The sequence below is a fragment of the Staurois parvus genome, unplaced genomic scaffold (assembly GCF_062004578.1).
Source record: "Staurois parvus isolate SC_StPar_1 unplaced genomic scaffold, SC_StPar_1.0 ptg001599l, whole genome shotgun sequence".
NCBI lineage: Eukaryota > Metazoa > Chordata > Amphibia > Anura > Ranidae > Staurois > Staurois parvus.
The window spans coordinates 115,538-132,107 of NW_028319395.1; the positions used below are offsets into that span (position 1 = coordinate 115,538).

Sequence of the window (16,570 nt, forward strand, 5' to 3'; positions counted from 1 at the left end):
TACGATATTACAAGATCAAAATTGGGGGAATTGGAGGGTCAGCCCAGTTGGAAACCCTTCGTAATTCACCCACATAGATAATTGTTGATGGGGGGGGGGGTATACGTGTGGCTTGTCTTTATGAACATTTTCAACATCAAATGCAAACCAGTTAAAATTGTGCTACATTTCTGATATTGACTGACCAATGGCAGCTGATCCAAGCATGACTCGGGCCATGACTCATTGGACCAAACGTAGAAGGGTAGACAGATCTATAAAGACTACGATGTCTTGAAATGAGTAGAAGTCCATGGAGTTAGAGAGGAGAGACTCCAGAAAATTGGGCAAAGTGATTGGTGAAAGTCCAGTCCCAGTCTCACCTTCATGACGGAGTGTGTCTGTTTGTTCCAATGTCCACCATGATATTGGTGTAAAGTGGGAGAAGCTCCTTGGACAGCACGTTATATTTGAGGGAATTTAGGCCGTCTTGTCTCCAAGTCCTCAACGACCATCTCAGAAGGAGGAACCGTTGTGGGTTTATCATGTTCCCTTTGTCTCGAGAATGTCGGATCATTTTATACCTTCCCACAAGGGCCGATGGCCGAGATATATTCATGCCTCTGAAATGAATTCGAGCCGAAAAGTCATCGTCTACACCGCCCCAGCCCCAGTAATTGTTTGATAATCCATTCAATTGTTCATACTGCTCAGGAGTCAAGGCAGAGACACCCCCAAAGCAGTCCTTGTAGGGCAGACGGTATTTAAACTTGTCTATGGCAACAGAAGCATGTTTGGGAAACTTGTCGCAGGTGTACAGGTTGCGGTCATCTTCGGGGATGAGGTCCACGTCATGGAAGAACAAGCAGTCCCAGGCCTCGTCCTTCATGGCTTCTTTAAAGCCAACATTCATGAGTTTAGCACGGTTAAAAAGGAAGTCGCCTGCCTGGTGGATGACGTAGATGCCGTAGTTCAGCTGTTGGCGCTGCAGGAACGGATGTAAGTTGTACAAGAGATATTTAAGGTGCTCCTCTCTGTTCCGGTAAGGGATGATGATGGCGGTTTTGTTTCTGGAGATACAGTCGGGGGGATCGTAGCGGCCTCCTTGGGTCAATTTAGGGTTCTTCTGTATCACATCTTCCAGTCTGAGGGACTTTGGTAACTGGACCTTGACTGGACCTTTTACATATGGCGGGATCAGTGGGCAAGGCCGAGATCCATTATTTCGTGGAATCACATGGACTTTGGTCATCATTTGGTGTCCCTTGTGGAACAGAAAGGCTAAAACCCCCAGCTGGACACAGAGAAAGAGCAGCAGGCAACGCACCTTTCTGGGAGTCATTTGGCTGTTCTCTTCAATCTGGTTGTCAAAAACTAGAAGAAAAATCAGACATCCACAGTCCAGCAAGCAGCAAGTTTCTGTTTGCTCCTCAACCTTTGCAAAGTTTATTATTGTCCGCCTATGTGGTATTCAGCAAAGTAACTTTGACACAGAAAGAGTCAAATTGTTACCCCCAGGCTGAAAACTTAGCAGCCAAGTCAGGTTTGCAGAACTTAAGTCAATCTAAGGGGTGAGGCACACATTTTAGGAATCTCTCAGTCAATTCCATGTAACCCCCCCCCCCCATGTCCTCATGTATTACCATGAGCTGCTTTCATAGGGAAGATATTAGAATCAACCAATGGTGGGGCAACAGGGACACAGCACTACTTGAAGGAGAGGTCGTTTTCTACCACAGACATTGAGCCGTTTGTGGCATTATGGGACAGTACAGCACACAATTACCAATCACTATCAATGATCCAACCAACTGATCAGTGATTGGCTGTTGAGGCGTATAGCGCAGTGACAATTGCTGTACGATGTTCAAAAGGACCCACTAGGTTGGCCAATTGGTGTTGCCCTCCAAAATAATGTGCAGGCGGCTTCTGCACCCCAGCGGATCTCCACAGTTTTCTGGGTTTGTGGCGCAAAACAAGAAGAAGAAGAACTGAAGCCCCTCACCACTGTTCAATATTCCAGATTCCAGTAATGGTCAAAGGGACAATTAAAAGGTGTATCTAACACGTTTCAGAGGTCCAAAAATACCCCCTTCATCAGGGCTTGCAAAACCAACTGCTGACGGGGTCTGTGAAGATCGTTACACTGGATGAAATTCTATACACGTTCCATTCATTTTTCGGTCCCGATACATTGTTTCCTACTGCTGGTCCTGATGAAGGACCCCCGAAATGTGTTGGATTGTATCTGAACCATTGGACAGTGGTGAGGCACTTCAGTTCTTCTTGATGTTTAGTCCAGATTCAACTTTATTCCAGTAAGGGTCAAGAGGAGAATAAATTGAGTGTCCGATGTGCTTCAGAGGTCCAACAATACCCCCTTCAAATGCGTTTTGGGATCCTTCATCAGGACATGCAGAAGGACATGTATTGGGACTGAATAATGAATGAACCTTAAAGAATATTTCATCCAGTGAAATGTTCTTCACAGATCCCATCAGCAGATGGTCTTACAAGCTCTGATGAAGGGGATATTGTTGGACCTTTGAAACACTCTGGATACTCCTTTTATTGTCCCTTCAACCCTTACTGGAATAAAATTGTATCTGGACCATTGGACAGTGGTGAGGCACTTCTTGATATTTACTCCAGATTCAACTTTATTCCAGTAAGGGTCAAGGGGACAATAAACTGAGTGTCCGATAGGCTTCAGAAGTCCAACAATTCCCACTTCAAATGCGTTTCGAGATCCTTCATCGGGACATGCAATAGGACATGTATTGGGACTGAATAATGAATGAACCTTAAAGAATATTTCATCCAGTGAAATGTTCCTCACAGATCCCATCAGCAGATGGTTTTACAAGCTCTGATGAAGGGGATATTGTTGGACCTCTGAAACACTCTGGATATTCCTTTTATTGTCCCTTCGACCCTTACCGGAATAAAATTGTATCTGGACCATTGGACAGTGGTGAGGCACGTTCTGGTTGACGTTTCTCACCACAAACCAAGAAAACTGTGGAGATCTGCTGGGGTGCAGAAGCCGCCTGCACATTTTTGGAGGGCAACACCAGTTGGACAATCTAGTGGGTCCTTTCCAGTTTCCCAAGCAAAAAATACCTGGTCAGGGGTTCTAATCCTTCTATTCTCCATCCCAAAATTGTAAAAAGTAGGTACGCAGTACGGACCTAAACATAGTTCATGTGCACTAAAGAAGACCTTGGGGCAAGGCCTAATTCATGGCAGATGGGAAGTATTTAGTAACTTTTTGTCTTGGTGGTACTTTTCACCAAGAAAATAAAAGAAACCAGATGAAGATATTACAAGATCACAATTGGCTGATGGAAGGATTAGTCCATTCGAAAACACGTCCTCCATTTCCCGGTAAACCCTTCGTACCTCACTCACGTAGATATATGTTGATGGGAGGGGGTATACATGCGGCTTGTCTTTGCAAAATCTGTGTTGAGGAAACAAGAGAAAAGAATTTACAAAATCAAATGCAAACCAGCTAAATAAAATCGTGCTACGTTTCTGATACCGATTGGCCAACGGCAGCTGACCCAAGCATGACTCCGGCCAAGACTCGTTGGACTAAACGGTAGACAGAAACCAGATGAAGATATCACAAGATCAAAATGAAGGGGAATTGATCCATTATCCGGTAAACCAGGGGTATTGTATTCAGATTCAAAAAAGGTTTTTTTTATAGCTGAGGTCCAAATTGCATGGTTGTGTGATGACTCAGGTCCTTCACATCTCAACCCCCTACATTTGTCCTCTTACATCACAATCCCCCTCCTTTCCATCACAGCCCCACACTTGACATCTCAGTTCCACCTTCACAGTAGTCTTCTGAACCCCCCTTCACATTACCGCCCCCCCTTCATTCATAGCAACGTCCTCAACCCCCCTTAACATCATCACCCCCCCAACAGTAGTGTCCTCTATCCCCGTTCACATCACCCACCTACTGTAGCGTCCACCTCTGCACCCCTTCATTTCCCTTACAGTGGTATCCTCCTCTTCCCCCCTTAAACCCCCACAACAATGTCCCCCTTTGCCTCCTCCCCCCCTTCCCCCCCACCATCCTTCACAGCCATGTCCTAATCCCTTAACTCTCTTACCTCACAGAGAAACACAGCATAGGGCAGGAGGCACAGCGGCACTGGACGTAGGGCGGGAGCTTCTGGAGCTAACTTTTCATATTAACAAGCTGGTAATTGGTTGCTAGGACCACTCTGCATCCCAGCAACCAATCACCTGCCAGTTAACTTGAAAAGTTAACTTAGGCAGCACCTGCTCCCGGCCTTTGTCCAGTGTTGCTGTGCTTCCTGCGCACCGCTCTGCAGTGAGAAATAAAACAGCGGCGTAGGGTGGGGGAAAGAGCCTGCTCCTTAAGTGGCCAGATGGAACAGTGATTCGGTCCAGACCTAGAGATCTAAACTTTCCAGAAATTTTGAAGCCATGGGAAAAAAAAATGTTTCCTTTCCCTTTTTTTCTAAAAAAATTTACATTTTTGGAAAAATTGGAAAAAAAATTCAGTGTGGAGTAGTCTATCGGTTTCCCAACCTTTTTACCTTTGAGGAACCCCTGGCAAAATGTCTGAGATCTCGGGTATACCCCTGGCAAGAAGCCTGAGATCTCGGGGAACCCTTGGAAAAAATGTCTGAGATCTCGGGGAACCTTTGGAAAAAAGTCTGAGATCTCGGGAACCCCTGGCAATAAATCTGAGATCTCAAGAACCCCTGGCAAAAAGTCTGAGATCTCGGGGAAGCCCTGGCAAAACGTTTGAGATCTTGGGAACCCCTGGCAAAAGTCTGAGATCTCGGGAACCCCTGGCAAAAAGTCTGAGATCTCAGGGAAGCCCTGGCAAAGAGTATGAGATCTTGGGAACCCCTGGCAAAAAGTATGAGATCTTGGGGAACCCCTGGCAAAAGTCTGAGATCTCGGGAACCCTTGGAAAAAAAGTCTGAGATCTCGGGAACCCCTGGCAAAAAGTCTGAGATCTCGGGATCCCCTGGCAAAAAGTCTGAGATCTCGAGGAACCCCTGGCAAAAAGCCTGAGATCTCGGGAACCCCTGGCAAAAAGTCTGAGATCTCGGGAACTCCTGGCAAAAAGTCTGAGATCTCGGGAACCCCTGGCAAAAAGTCTGAGATCTCGGGAACCCCTGGCAAAAAGTCTGAGATCTCGGGAACCCCTGGCAATATGTTTAAGATCTCAAGGAAGCCCTGGCAAGAAGTCTGAGATCTCGGGAACCGCTGGCAAAAAGTCTGAGATCTCAGGAACCCCTGGCAAAAAGTCTGAGATCTCGGGGAACACATGGAATAAAGTCTGAGATCTCGGGGAACACCTGGAATAAAGTCTGAGATCTCGGGGAACACCTGGAATAAAGTCTGAGATCTCGGGGAACACCTGGAATAAAGTCTGAGATCTCGGGAAACCTCTTACAAAAAGTCTGAGATCTCAGGAACCCCTGGCAAAAAGTCTGAGATCTCGGGGAACACCTGGAATAAAGTCTGAGATCTCAGGGAACCTCTTACAAAAAGTCTGAAATCTCAAAGAACCCCTGGCAAAAAGACTGAAATCTTGGAGCTTGGAGGAACAGTATAGGAGGGCCTGGAGGAAACAGTATAGGGGGACAAGGAGAAACCTCTGGGGGGGGGGGGGGTTGGCAGGAGGGAACAGTGTAGAGGGGCCAGGAGGGGACAGTATAGGGGGGGCAGAAGAGAACTGTACAGGAAGGGAGGCAGTAGGGAACAGCATAGGGCTGCCAGGAGGGAGAAGGATAGAACTGTAAAATGGGGGCCAAGCAGGAACAATATAGGGGGGCCAGTTGAGAACAGTACAGCAGACGGGGGGCATGAGGGAACAGTATAGGGGTGCCAGGAGAGAACAGCATGAGGGAGCCAGGGGGGAACTTTACAGTGGGGCCAGGAGGGAACTGTACAGCAGGGGGCAGCAGGAAACAGTATAAGGGAGCCAGGAGGGAGCAGTATAGAGGGTCCAGGAGGGAACAGTATAGGGGGGCCAGGAGGGAACAGTATAGAGGGTCCAGGAGGAAACAGTATAGGGGGGCCAAGAGGGAACAGTATAGAGGGTCCAGGAGGGAACAGTATGGGGGGGTCAGGAGGGAACAGTATAGAGGGTCCAGGAGGGAACAGTATAGAGGATCCAGGAGGGAACAGTATAGAGGGTCCAGGAGGGAACAGTGTAGGGGGGCCAGGAGGGAACAGTATAGAGGGTCCAGGAGGGAACAGTATAGAGGGTCCAGGAGGGAACAGTATAGGGGGGCCAGGAGGGAACAGTATAGGGGGTCCAGGAGGGAACAGTATAGGGGGGCCAGGAGGGAACAGTATAGGGGGTCCAGGAGGGAACAGTATAGGGGAGCCAGGAGAGAACTGCACAGGAGGTGTATCAAGGAGGGAACAGGATGGGGGCCAGTAGAGCCCAGTACAGGGGGGCCAAAAGGAATAAGTACTGGAGGGCACAATACTGGGGTCTATAGCTGAGGAAATCTGCTGGATCATACGTGGTGCCCTGATCCCCACCCGCCCTCCCCTCTCGTCCCTCCCGAGCGATGTCACACACAGGCTCCTGGGGCAGACAGGAGGGGAGGGCCGGCTGGGATCAGCGCAGGACAGTCATGCAAGTTGCACTGCAGCTTGACTGTCAGATATGTGGGGATGCGATCCACCCGTCTTCTGCTTGTGATGGACGGTGGTGGAACCCCGGTTGAGAAGCCCTGCTCTAGATGTTGGTCTCACCATTTTTCTGAGAGGGGGAAAAGAAAATCCAATTTACTGAGCAGACTACGGGGAAACATGATGCTGCGACGATGGAGAACATTGATAGGATGTTTTAAAAGTTATAAAAATAAACTACTTTGTCAGATGTACCCTCTTACCTGTCAATTAAGGCCTGAGAGGACGACAGAAACCACCATCTACCGAATCCCAATCACCCAACTGTAGGAGGTACAAGATGGAGCCCACAAGCAAACTAAATTGGAGCCTTCGTCCCGCAAAGTCCCATAATGGGCAGAAATTTCCATTTCCATTTCTCTTGTCTGAGAACTGCATTGAGCACAGTGTTACTTGAATTGTATTCCAGGATTTGCTTGCCTTCAGCTGAGAGAACTCTCCATAAAGTCTCGGAAACCTTTCATTGAGGCGTTTTATAGTTTGAATACCACGTCATAGATATATTATTGATCACTGTAAAAGAACATATTCCATATTTTTTTTTCAAACAAAACAAAAATGATGAGGGGGAGGGGCTATAGGTACTTCTTGTTTTACTAAAATTTGTGTTAAGATGACACCAGAAAAGAATTCACAGCATCAATCAGTTACATACAATTGTTCCACTTCCTGGTTTGTCGGTTGACCAACTGGTCCAAGCCAAGACTTGTTGGACCAATCGTAGAAGGGTAGACAGGTGAATAAAGGCTAAAATGTCTTGAAATGAGTAGAAGTCCATGGAGTTAGAGGGGAGAGACTCCAGAAAACCGGGCAAAGGGATTGGTGAAAGCCCAGTCCCAGTCCCACCTTCATAACGGAGCGCGTCTATTTGTTCCAATGTCCACCGTGATGTTGGTGTAAAGTGGGAGAAGCTCCTTGGACAGCAGTTTATATTTGAGGGAATTTAGGCCGTCTTGTCTCCAAGTCCCCCACGCCTTCCTCAAAAGGTAGTACCGCTGCGGGTTTATCATGTTCCCTTTGTCTTGAGAATGTTGGATCATTTTATACCTTCCCACAAGGGCCGATGGCCGAGATATATTCATGCCTCTGAAATGAATTCGAGCCGAAAAGTCGTCGTCTTCACCGCCCCAGCCCCAGTAATTGTTTGATAATCCGTTCAATTGTTCATACTGCTCAGGAGTCAAGGCAGAGACACCCCCAAAGCAGTCCTTGTAGGGCAGACTGTAATTAAACTTGTCTATGGCAACAGAAGCATGTTTGGGAAACTTGTCGCAGGTGTACAGGTTGCGGTCATCTTCGGGGATGAGGTCCACGTCATGGAAGAACAAGCAGTCCCAGTCCTCGTCCTTCATGGCTTCTTTGAAGCCAACGTTCATCAGCTTAGCTCGGTTAAAGGTGAAACTGCCCGCCTGGTGGATGACGTAGATGCTGTAGTTCAGATGTTGGCGCTGCAGGAACGGATGTAGGTTGTACAAGAGATATTTAAGGTGCTCCTCTCTATTCCGGTAAGGGATGATGATGGCGGTTTTTTTTTTGGAGATACAGTCGGGGGGCTCGTAGCGGCCTCCTTGGGTCACATTAGGGTTCTCCTGTATCACGTCTTCCAGTTTCAGGGACTTTGGTAACTGGACCTTGATTGGACCTTTTGCATTTGGCGAGATCACCGGGCAAGTCTGGGGTTCAATACTTTGTTGAATCACAAGGAACGTGGACATCTTTAGGTGTCCCTTGTAGAACAGAAAGGCTAAAACCCCCAGCTGGACACAGAGAAAGAGCAGCAGGCAATGCAACTTCCTGGAAGCCATTTGGCTGTTCTTTGCAATCCAGGGGTCAAAATCCAGTAGAGGAAGCAGACATCCACAGTCCAGCAAGCAGCAAGTGTCTGATTGCTACTCAACCTTTGCAAAGTTTCTTTTCATCTCACCATGTGGTATTCAGTAAAATATCTTTGACTTGTAATGTCCCTCAGGCAGAAACCATAGCAAAAAACTCAGGTTTTCAGAATCGAAGTCACCAAGGGGTGAGGTGCATATTTTTGGAATTCCCCAGTCTGGTGCACGTAACTCCATCCCCCCCCCCCCCCAGCAATTTCTCAAGGAGCTATTATAGGGCAGATATAAAAAAAAAAAAAAAAAAAAAAAGGGTGGGGCAACAATGACCCGGCACCATTCTAATGAGGGACAGTTTGTTACCACTGACATTGGCCGGTCTATGGAAAAGTATACACTACGGGGTAATTGCCGGGTGTCGTAGGTTACACCACTGTGGTGAAGGATATATGCAGAAAGAGTCAAATTGTTACCCCCAGGCTGAAACCTTAGCAGCCAAGTCAGGTTTGCAGAACTGAATTCAATCTAAGGGGTGAGGCACACATTTTAGGAATCTCTCAGTCCATTCCATGTAACCCCCCCCCCATGTCCTCATGTATTACCATGAGCTGCCTTTATAGGGGAGATATTAGAATCAACCAATGGTGGGGCAACAGGGACACAGCACTACTTGAAGGAGAGGTCGTTTTCTACCACAGACGTTGAGCCGTTTGTGGCATTATGGGACAGTACAGCACACAATTACCAATCACTATCAATGATCCAACCAACTGATCAGTGATTGGCTGTTGAGGCGTACAGTGCAGTGACAATTGCTGTACGATGTTCAAAAGGACCCACAAGGTTGGCCAATTGGTGTTGCCTTCCAAAATAATGTGCAGGCGGCTTCTGCACCCCAGCGGATCTCCACAGTTATCTGTGTTTGTGGCGCAAAACAAGAAGAAGAAGAACTGAAGCTCCTCACCACTGTTCAATATTCCAGATTCCAGTAATGGTCAAAGGGACAATTAAAGGAGTATCCAACGTGTTTCAGAGGTCCAAAAATACCCCCTTCATCAGGGCTTGCAAAACCAACTGCTGACGGGGTCTGTGAAGATCGTTACACTGGATGAAATTCTATACACGTTCCATTCATTTTTCGGTCACGATACATTGTTTCCTACTGCTTGTCCTGATGAAAGACCCCCGAAATGTGTTGGATACTCCTTTTACTGTCCCTTCGACCCTTACTGGAATAAAATTGTATCTGGACCATTGGACAGTGGGGTGGCACTTCAGTTCTTCTTGATGTTTAGTCCAAATTCAACTTTATTCCAGTAAGGGTCAAGGAGACAATAAACTGAGTGTCCGATGTGCTTCAGAGGTCCAACAATACCCCCTTCAAATGCATTTTGGGATCCTACATGCAGTAGGACATGTATTGGGACTGAATAATGAATGAACCCTAAAGAATATTTCATCCAGTGAAATGTTCCTCACAGATCCCATCAGCAGATGGTCTTACAAGCTCTGATGAAGGGGATATTGTTGGACCTTTGAAACACGTTGGATACTCCTTTTATTGTCCCTTCGACCCTTACTGGAATAAAATTGTATCTGGACCATTGGACAGTGGTGAGGCACTTCTTGATGTTTACTCCAGATTCAACTTTATTCCAGTAAGGGTCAAGGAGACAATAAACTGAGTGTCCGATAGGCTTCAGAAGTCCAACAATACTCCCTTCAAATGCGTTTCGGGGGTCCTTCATCGGGACATGCAATAGGACATGTATTGGGACTGAATAATGAATGAACCTTGAAGAATATTTCATCCAGTGAAATGTTCTTCACATATCCCATCAGCAGATGGTCTTACAAGCTCTGATGAAGGGGATATTGTTGGAACTCTGAAACACGTTGGATACTCCTTTTATTGTCCCTTCGACCCTTACCGGAATAAAATTGTATCTGGACCATTGGACAGTGGTGAGGCACGTTCTGGTTGACGTTTCTCACCACAAACCAAGAAAACTGTGGATATCTGCTGGGGTGCAGAAGCTGCCTGCACATTTTTGGAGGGCAACACCAGTTGGACAACCTAGTGGGTCCTTTCCAGTTTCCCAAGCAAAAAATACCTGGTCAGGGGTTCTAATCCTTCTATTCTCCATCCCAAAATTGTAAAAAGTAGGTACGCAGTACGGACCTAAACATAGTTCATGTGCACTAAAGAAGACCTTGGGGCAAGGCCTAGTTCATGGCAGATGGGAAGTATTTGGTAACTTGTTGTCTTGGTGGTACTTTTCACCAAGAAAATAAAAGAAACCAGATGAAGATATTACAAGATCACAATTGGCTGATCGAAGGATTAGTCCAGTTGGAAACACGTCCTCCATTTCCCGGTAAACCCTTCGTACCTCACTCACGTAGATATATGTTGATGGGAGGGGGTGTACATGCAGCTTGTCTTTGTAAAATCTGTGTTGAGCAAACAAAAGAAAAGAATTTACAACATCGAATGCAAACCAGCTAAATAAAATCGTGCTACGTTTCTGATACCGATTGGCCAACGGCAGCTGACCCAAGCATGACTCCGGCCAAGACTCGTTGGACTAAACGGTAGACAGAAACCAGATGAAGATATCACAAGATCAAAATGAAGGGGAATCAATCCATTATCCGGTAAACCAGGGGTATTGTATTCAGATTCAAAAAATGTTTTTTTTACAGCTGAGGTCCAAATTGCACGGTTGTGTGATGACTCAGGTCCTTCACATCTCAACCCCCTACATTTGTCCTCTTACATCACAATCCCCCTCCTTTCCATCACAGCCCCACACTTCTCATATCAGTTCCACCTTCACAGTAGTCTTCTGAACCCCCCTTCGCATTACCACCCCCCCTTCATTCATAGCAACGTCCTCAAACCCCCTTAACATCATCACCCCCCCAACAGTAGTGTCCTCTATCCCCGTTCACATCACCCACCTACTGTAGCGTCCACCTCTGCACCCCTTCATTTCCCTTACAGTGGTATCCTCCTCTTCCCCCCTTAAACCCCCACAACAATGTCCCCCTTTGCCTCCTCACATCACCCCCCCCTTCCCCCCCACCATCCTTCACAGCCATGTCCTAACCCCTTAACTCTCTTACCTCACCTTAAATGGCCAGATGGAACAGTGATTCGGTCCAGACCTAGAGATCTAAACTTTCCAGAAATTTTGAAGCTATGGGAAAAAAAAATGTTTCCTTTCCCTTTTTTTCTAAAAAAATTTACATTTTTGGAAAAATTGGAAAAAAAATTCAGTGTGGAGTAGTCTATCGGTTTCCCAACCTTTTTACCTTTGAGGAACCCCTGGCAAGAAGTCTGAGATCTCGGGGAACCCTTGGAAAAAAGTCTGAGATCTTGGGAACCCCTGGCAAAAAGTCTGAGATCTCGGGAACCCCTGGAAAAAAGTCTGAGATCTCGGGAACCCCTAGCAAAAAGTATGAGATCTCAGGAACATCTGGCAAAAAGTCAGATCTCGGGAACCCCTGGCAAAAGTCTGAGATCTTGGGGAACCCCTGGCAAAGTCTGAGATCTCGGGGAACCCCTGCCAAAAGCCTGAGATCTCAGGAACCCCTGGCAAAAAGTCTGAGATCTCAGGAAACCCCTGGCAAAAAGTCTAAGATCTCGGGAACCCCTGACAATAAGTGTGAGATCTCGGGAACCCCTGGCAATAAATCTGAGATCTCGGGGGAACCCCTGGCAATAAGTCTGAGATCTCAAGGAACCCCTGGCATTAAGTCTGAGATCTCAAGAACCCCTGGCATTAAGTCTGAGATCTCAAGAAACCCCTGGCAATAAATCTGAGATCTCGGGGAACCCCTGGCATTAAGTCTGAGATCTCAAGAACCCCTGGCATTAAGTCCTGAGATCTCAAGACCCCTGGCAATAAATCTGAGATCTCGGGGAACCCCTGGCATTAAGTCTGAGATCTCAAGAACCCCTGGCAAAAAGTCTGAGATCTCGGGGACCCCCTGCCAAAAAGCCTGAGATCTCAGGAACCCCTGGCAAAAAGTCTGAGATCTCAGGAACCCCTGGCAAAAAGTCTGAGATCTCAGGAACCCCTGGCAAAAAGTCTGAGATCTCAGGAACCCCTGGCAAAAAGTCTGAGATCTCAGGAACCCCTGGCAAAAAGACTGAGATCTCGGGGAACACCTGGAATAAAGTCTGAGATCTCGGGGAACACCTGGAATAAAGTCTGAGATCTCGGAGAACCTCTTACAAAAAGTCTGAAATCTCAAAGAACCCCTGGCAAAAAGACTGAAATCTTGGAGCTTGGAGGAACAGTATAGGGGGACAAGGAGAGAACTGTTGGGGGGGGGGTGGCAGGAGGGAACAGTGTAGAGGAGCCAGGAGGGGACAGTATAGGGGGACAAGGAGAGAACTGTTGGGGGGGGGTGGCAGGAGGGAACAGTGTAGAGGAGCCAGGAGGGGACAGTATAGGGGGGGGCAGAAGAGAACTGTACAGGAAGGGAGGCAGTAGGGAACATCATAGGGCTGCCAGGAGGGAGAAGGATAGAACTGTAAAATGGGGGCCAAGCAGGAACAGTATAGGGGGGGCCAGTTGAGAACAGTACAGCAGACGGGGGGCATGAGGGAACAGTATAGGGGTGCCAGGAGAGAACAGCATGAGGGAGCCAGGGGGGAACTTTACAGTGGGGCCAGGAGGGAACTGTACAGGAGGGGGGGGGGGGGGCAGCAGGGAACAGTATAGGGCTGCCAGCAGGGAACAGTATAAGGGAGCCAGGAGGGAGCAGTATAGAGGGTCCAGGAGGGAACAGTATAGGGGGGCCAGGAGGGAACAGTATAGAGGGTCCAGGAGGAAACAGTATAGGGGGGCCAAGAGGGAACAGTATAGAGGGTCCAGGAGGGAACAGTATGGGGGGGTCAGGAGGGAACAGTATAGAGGGTCCAGGAGGGAACAGTATAGAGGGTCCAGGAGGGAACAGTATGGGGGGGTCAGGAGGGAACAGTATAGGGGGTCCAGGAGGGAACAGTATAGGGGGCCAGTAGACCCCAGTACAGGGGGGCCAAAAGGAATCAGTACTGGAGGGCCCAATACTGGGGTCTATAGCTGAGGAAATCTGCTGGATCATACGTGGTGCCCTGATCCCCACCCGCCCTCCCCTCTCGTCCCTCCCGAGCGATGTCACACACAGGCTCCTGGGGCAGACAGGAGGGGAGGGCCGGCTGGGATCAGCGCAGGACAGTCATGCAAGTTGCTCTGCAGCTTGACTGTCAGCTATGTGGGGATGCGATCCACCCGTCTTCTGCTTGTGATGGGTGGTGGAACCCCGGTTGAGAAACCCTGCTCTAGAGGGGGAAAATAAAATCCAATTTACTGAGCAGACTATGGGGAAACATGATGCTCCGATGATGGAGAACATTGATAGGATGCTTTAAAAGTTATAAAAATAAACTACTTTGTCAGATGTACCCTCTTACCTGTCACGTAAGGCCTGAGAGGACGACAGAAACCACCATCTACCGAATCCCAATCACCCAACTGTAGGAGGTACAAGATGGAGCCCACAAGCAAACTAAATTGGAGCCTTCGTCCCGCAAATTCCATAATGGGCAGAAATTTCCATTTCTCTTGTCTGAGAACTGCATTGAGCACAGTGTTACTTGAATTGTATTCCAGGATTTGCTTGCCTTCAGCTGAGAGAACTCTCCATAAAGTCTCGGAAACCTTTCATTGAGGCGTTTTATAGTTTGAATACCACGTCAGAGATATATCATTGATTACTGTAAAAGAACATATTCCATATTTTTTTTTTTCAATTTTCCGGAAAAAACAAAACAAAAATGATGAGGGGGAGGGGCTATAGGTACTTCTTGTTTTACTAAAATTTGTGTTAAGATGACACCAGAAAAGAATTCACAGCATCAATCAGTTACATACAATTGTTCCACTTCCTGGTTTGTCGGTTGACCAACTGGTCCAAGCCAAGACTTGTTGGACCAATCGTAGAAGGGTAGACAGGTGAATAAAGGCTAAAATGTCTTGAAATGAGTAGAAGTCCATGGAGTTAGAGGGGAGAGACTCCAGAAAACCGGGCAAAGGGATTGGTGAAAGCCCAGTCCCAGTCCCACCTTCATAACGGAGCGCGTCTATTTGTTCCAATGTCCACCGTGATGTTGGTGTAAAGTGGGAGAAGCTCCTTGGACAGCAGTTTATATTTGAGGGAATTTAGGCCGTCTTGTCTCCAAGTCCCCCACGCCTTCCTCAAAAGGTAGTACCGCTGCGGGTTTATCATGTTCCCTTTGTCTCGAGAATGTTGGATCATTTTGTACCTTCCCACAAGGGCCGACGGCCGAGATATATTCATGCCTCTGAAATGAATTCGAGCCGAAAAGTCGTCGTCTTCACCGCCCCAGCCCCAGTAATTGTTTGATAATCCGTTCAATTGTTCATACTGCTCAGGGGTCAAGGCAGAGACACCCCCAAAGTAGTCCTTGTAGGGCAGACTGTAATTAAACTTGTCCATGGCCACAGAAGCATGTTTGGGAAACTTGTCGCAGGTGTACAGGTTGCGGTCATCTTCGGGGATGAGGTCCACGTCATGGAAGAACAAGCAGTCCCAGTCCTCGTCCTTCATGGCTTCTTTAAAGCCAACATTCATGAGTTTAGCACGGTTAAAGGTGAAACTGCCCGCCTGGTGGATGATGTAGATGCCGTAGTTCAGATGTTGGCGCTGCAGGAACGGATGTAGGTTGTACAAGAGATATTTAAGGTGCTCCTCTCTGTTCCGGTAAGGGATGATGATGGCGGTTTTTTTTTTGGAGATACAGTCGGGGGGCTCGTAGCGGCCTCCTTGGGTCACATTAGGGTTCTCCTGTATCACGTCTTCCAGTTTCAGGGACTTTGGTAACTGGACCTTGATTGGACCTTTTGCACTTGGCGAGATCACCGGGCAAGGCCGGGGTTCAATACTTCGTTGAATCACAAGGAACTTGGACATCTTTAGTTGTACCTTGTGGAACAGAAAGGCTAAAACCCCCAGCTGGACACAGAGAAAGAGCAGCAGGCAACGCAACTTCCTGGAAGCCATTTGGCTGTTCTTTGCAATCCAGGGGTCAAAATCCAGTAGAGGAAGCAGACATCCACAGTCCAGCAAGCAGCAAGTGTCTGATTGCTACTCAACCTTTGCAAAGTTTCTGTTCATCTCACCATGTGGTATTCAGTAAAATATCTTTGACTTGTAATGTCCCTCAGGCAGAAACCATAGCAAAAAACTCAGGTTTTCAGAATCGAAGTCACCAAGGGGTGAGGTGCATATTTTTGGAATTCCCCAGTTTGGTGCACGTAACTCCATCCCCCCCCCCCCCCAGCAATTTCTCAAGGAGCTTTTATAGGGCAGATATAAAAAAAACAACAAATGGTGGGGCAACAGGGACCCGGCACCATTCTAAGGAGGGGCAGTTTGTTACCACTGACATTGGCCGGTCTATGGAAAAGTATACACTACGGGGTAATTGCCGGGTGTCGTAGGTTACACCACTGTGGTGAAGGATAGATGCCAAGGTTTTGACCTCTATAGACCGAGGTTGTCTACATCCAACCAGTTTATACAATATAGAAGGCCTTAGTCCGGAGGGAGCCGTATCCCGAGTGGAGGGAGGAACCCAAAAACTAAGAATGTGCATCCAAATGTTACAATTCTGCATTAGAGCAGATGGAGAAAGTCCAGAAACAAAAAGCAAGGTAGTGTGGAAGCATGGCGCTGACCGGGGGTCATGAGGGCCGAATTTTCCCCATCAGTTTGACGTGATGTACTGTGAAGGAAATGTGTATTTGCTCCCCGTCTGATGCTGAATTTTCGCCCCTCACACAGAAATGATCGGTCTAACAATGGAATGTTCGCCCCTCACACAGAAATGATCGGTCTAACAATGGAATGTTCGCCCCTCACACAGAAATGATCGGTCTAACAATGGAATGTTCGCCCCTCACACAGAAATGATCGGTCTAACAATGGAATGTTCGCCCCTCACACAGAAATGATCGGTCTAACAATGGAATGTTCAC

At 47.6% G+C, this 16,570-nt stretch overlaps 3 pseudogenes across 1 annotated transcript; all 3 read right to left on the minus strand.

Annotated features, from left to right (window-relative positions):
* Nucleotides 1-97: 97 nt before the first annotated feature.
* LOC149435131 (beta-1,4-galactosyltransferase 3 pseudogene) lies at nt 98-1,339 on the minus strand (annotated as a pseudogene).
* A 6,191-nt stretch (nt 1,340-7,530) lies between these two features.
* Nucleotides 7,531-10,222, minus strand: LOC149435132 (beta-1,4-galactosyltransferase 3 pseudogene; annotated as a pseudogene).
* A 357-nt stretch (nt 10,223-10,579) lies between these two features.
* LOC149435133 (beta-1,4-galactosyltransferase 3 pseudogene) lies at nt 10,580-15,643 on the minus strand (annotated as a pseudogene). Its single transcript, XR_016308548.1, has 2 exons — nt 13,984-15,643; nt 10,580-10,970 (listed from the first exon to the last, which is right to left on the minus strand). The product of XR_016308548.1 is annotated as a beta-1,4-galactosyltransferase 3 pseudogene (transcript).
* Between the last annotated feature and the right edge of the window lie 927 nt (nt 15,644-16,570).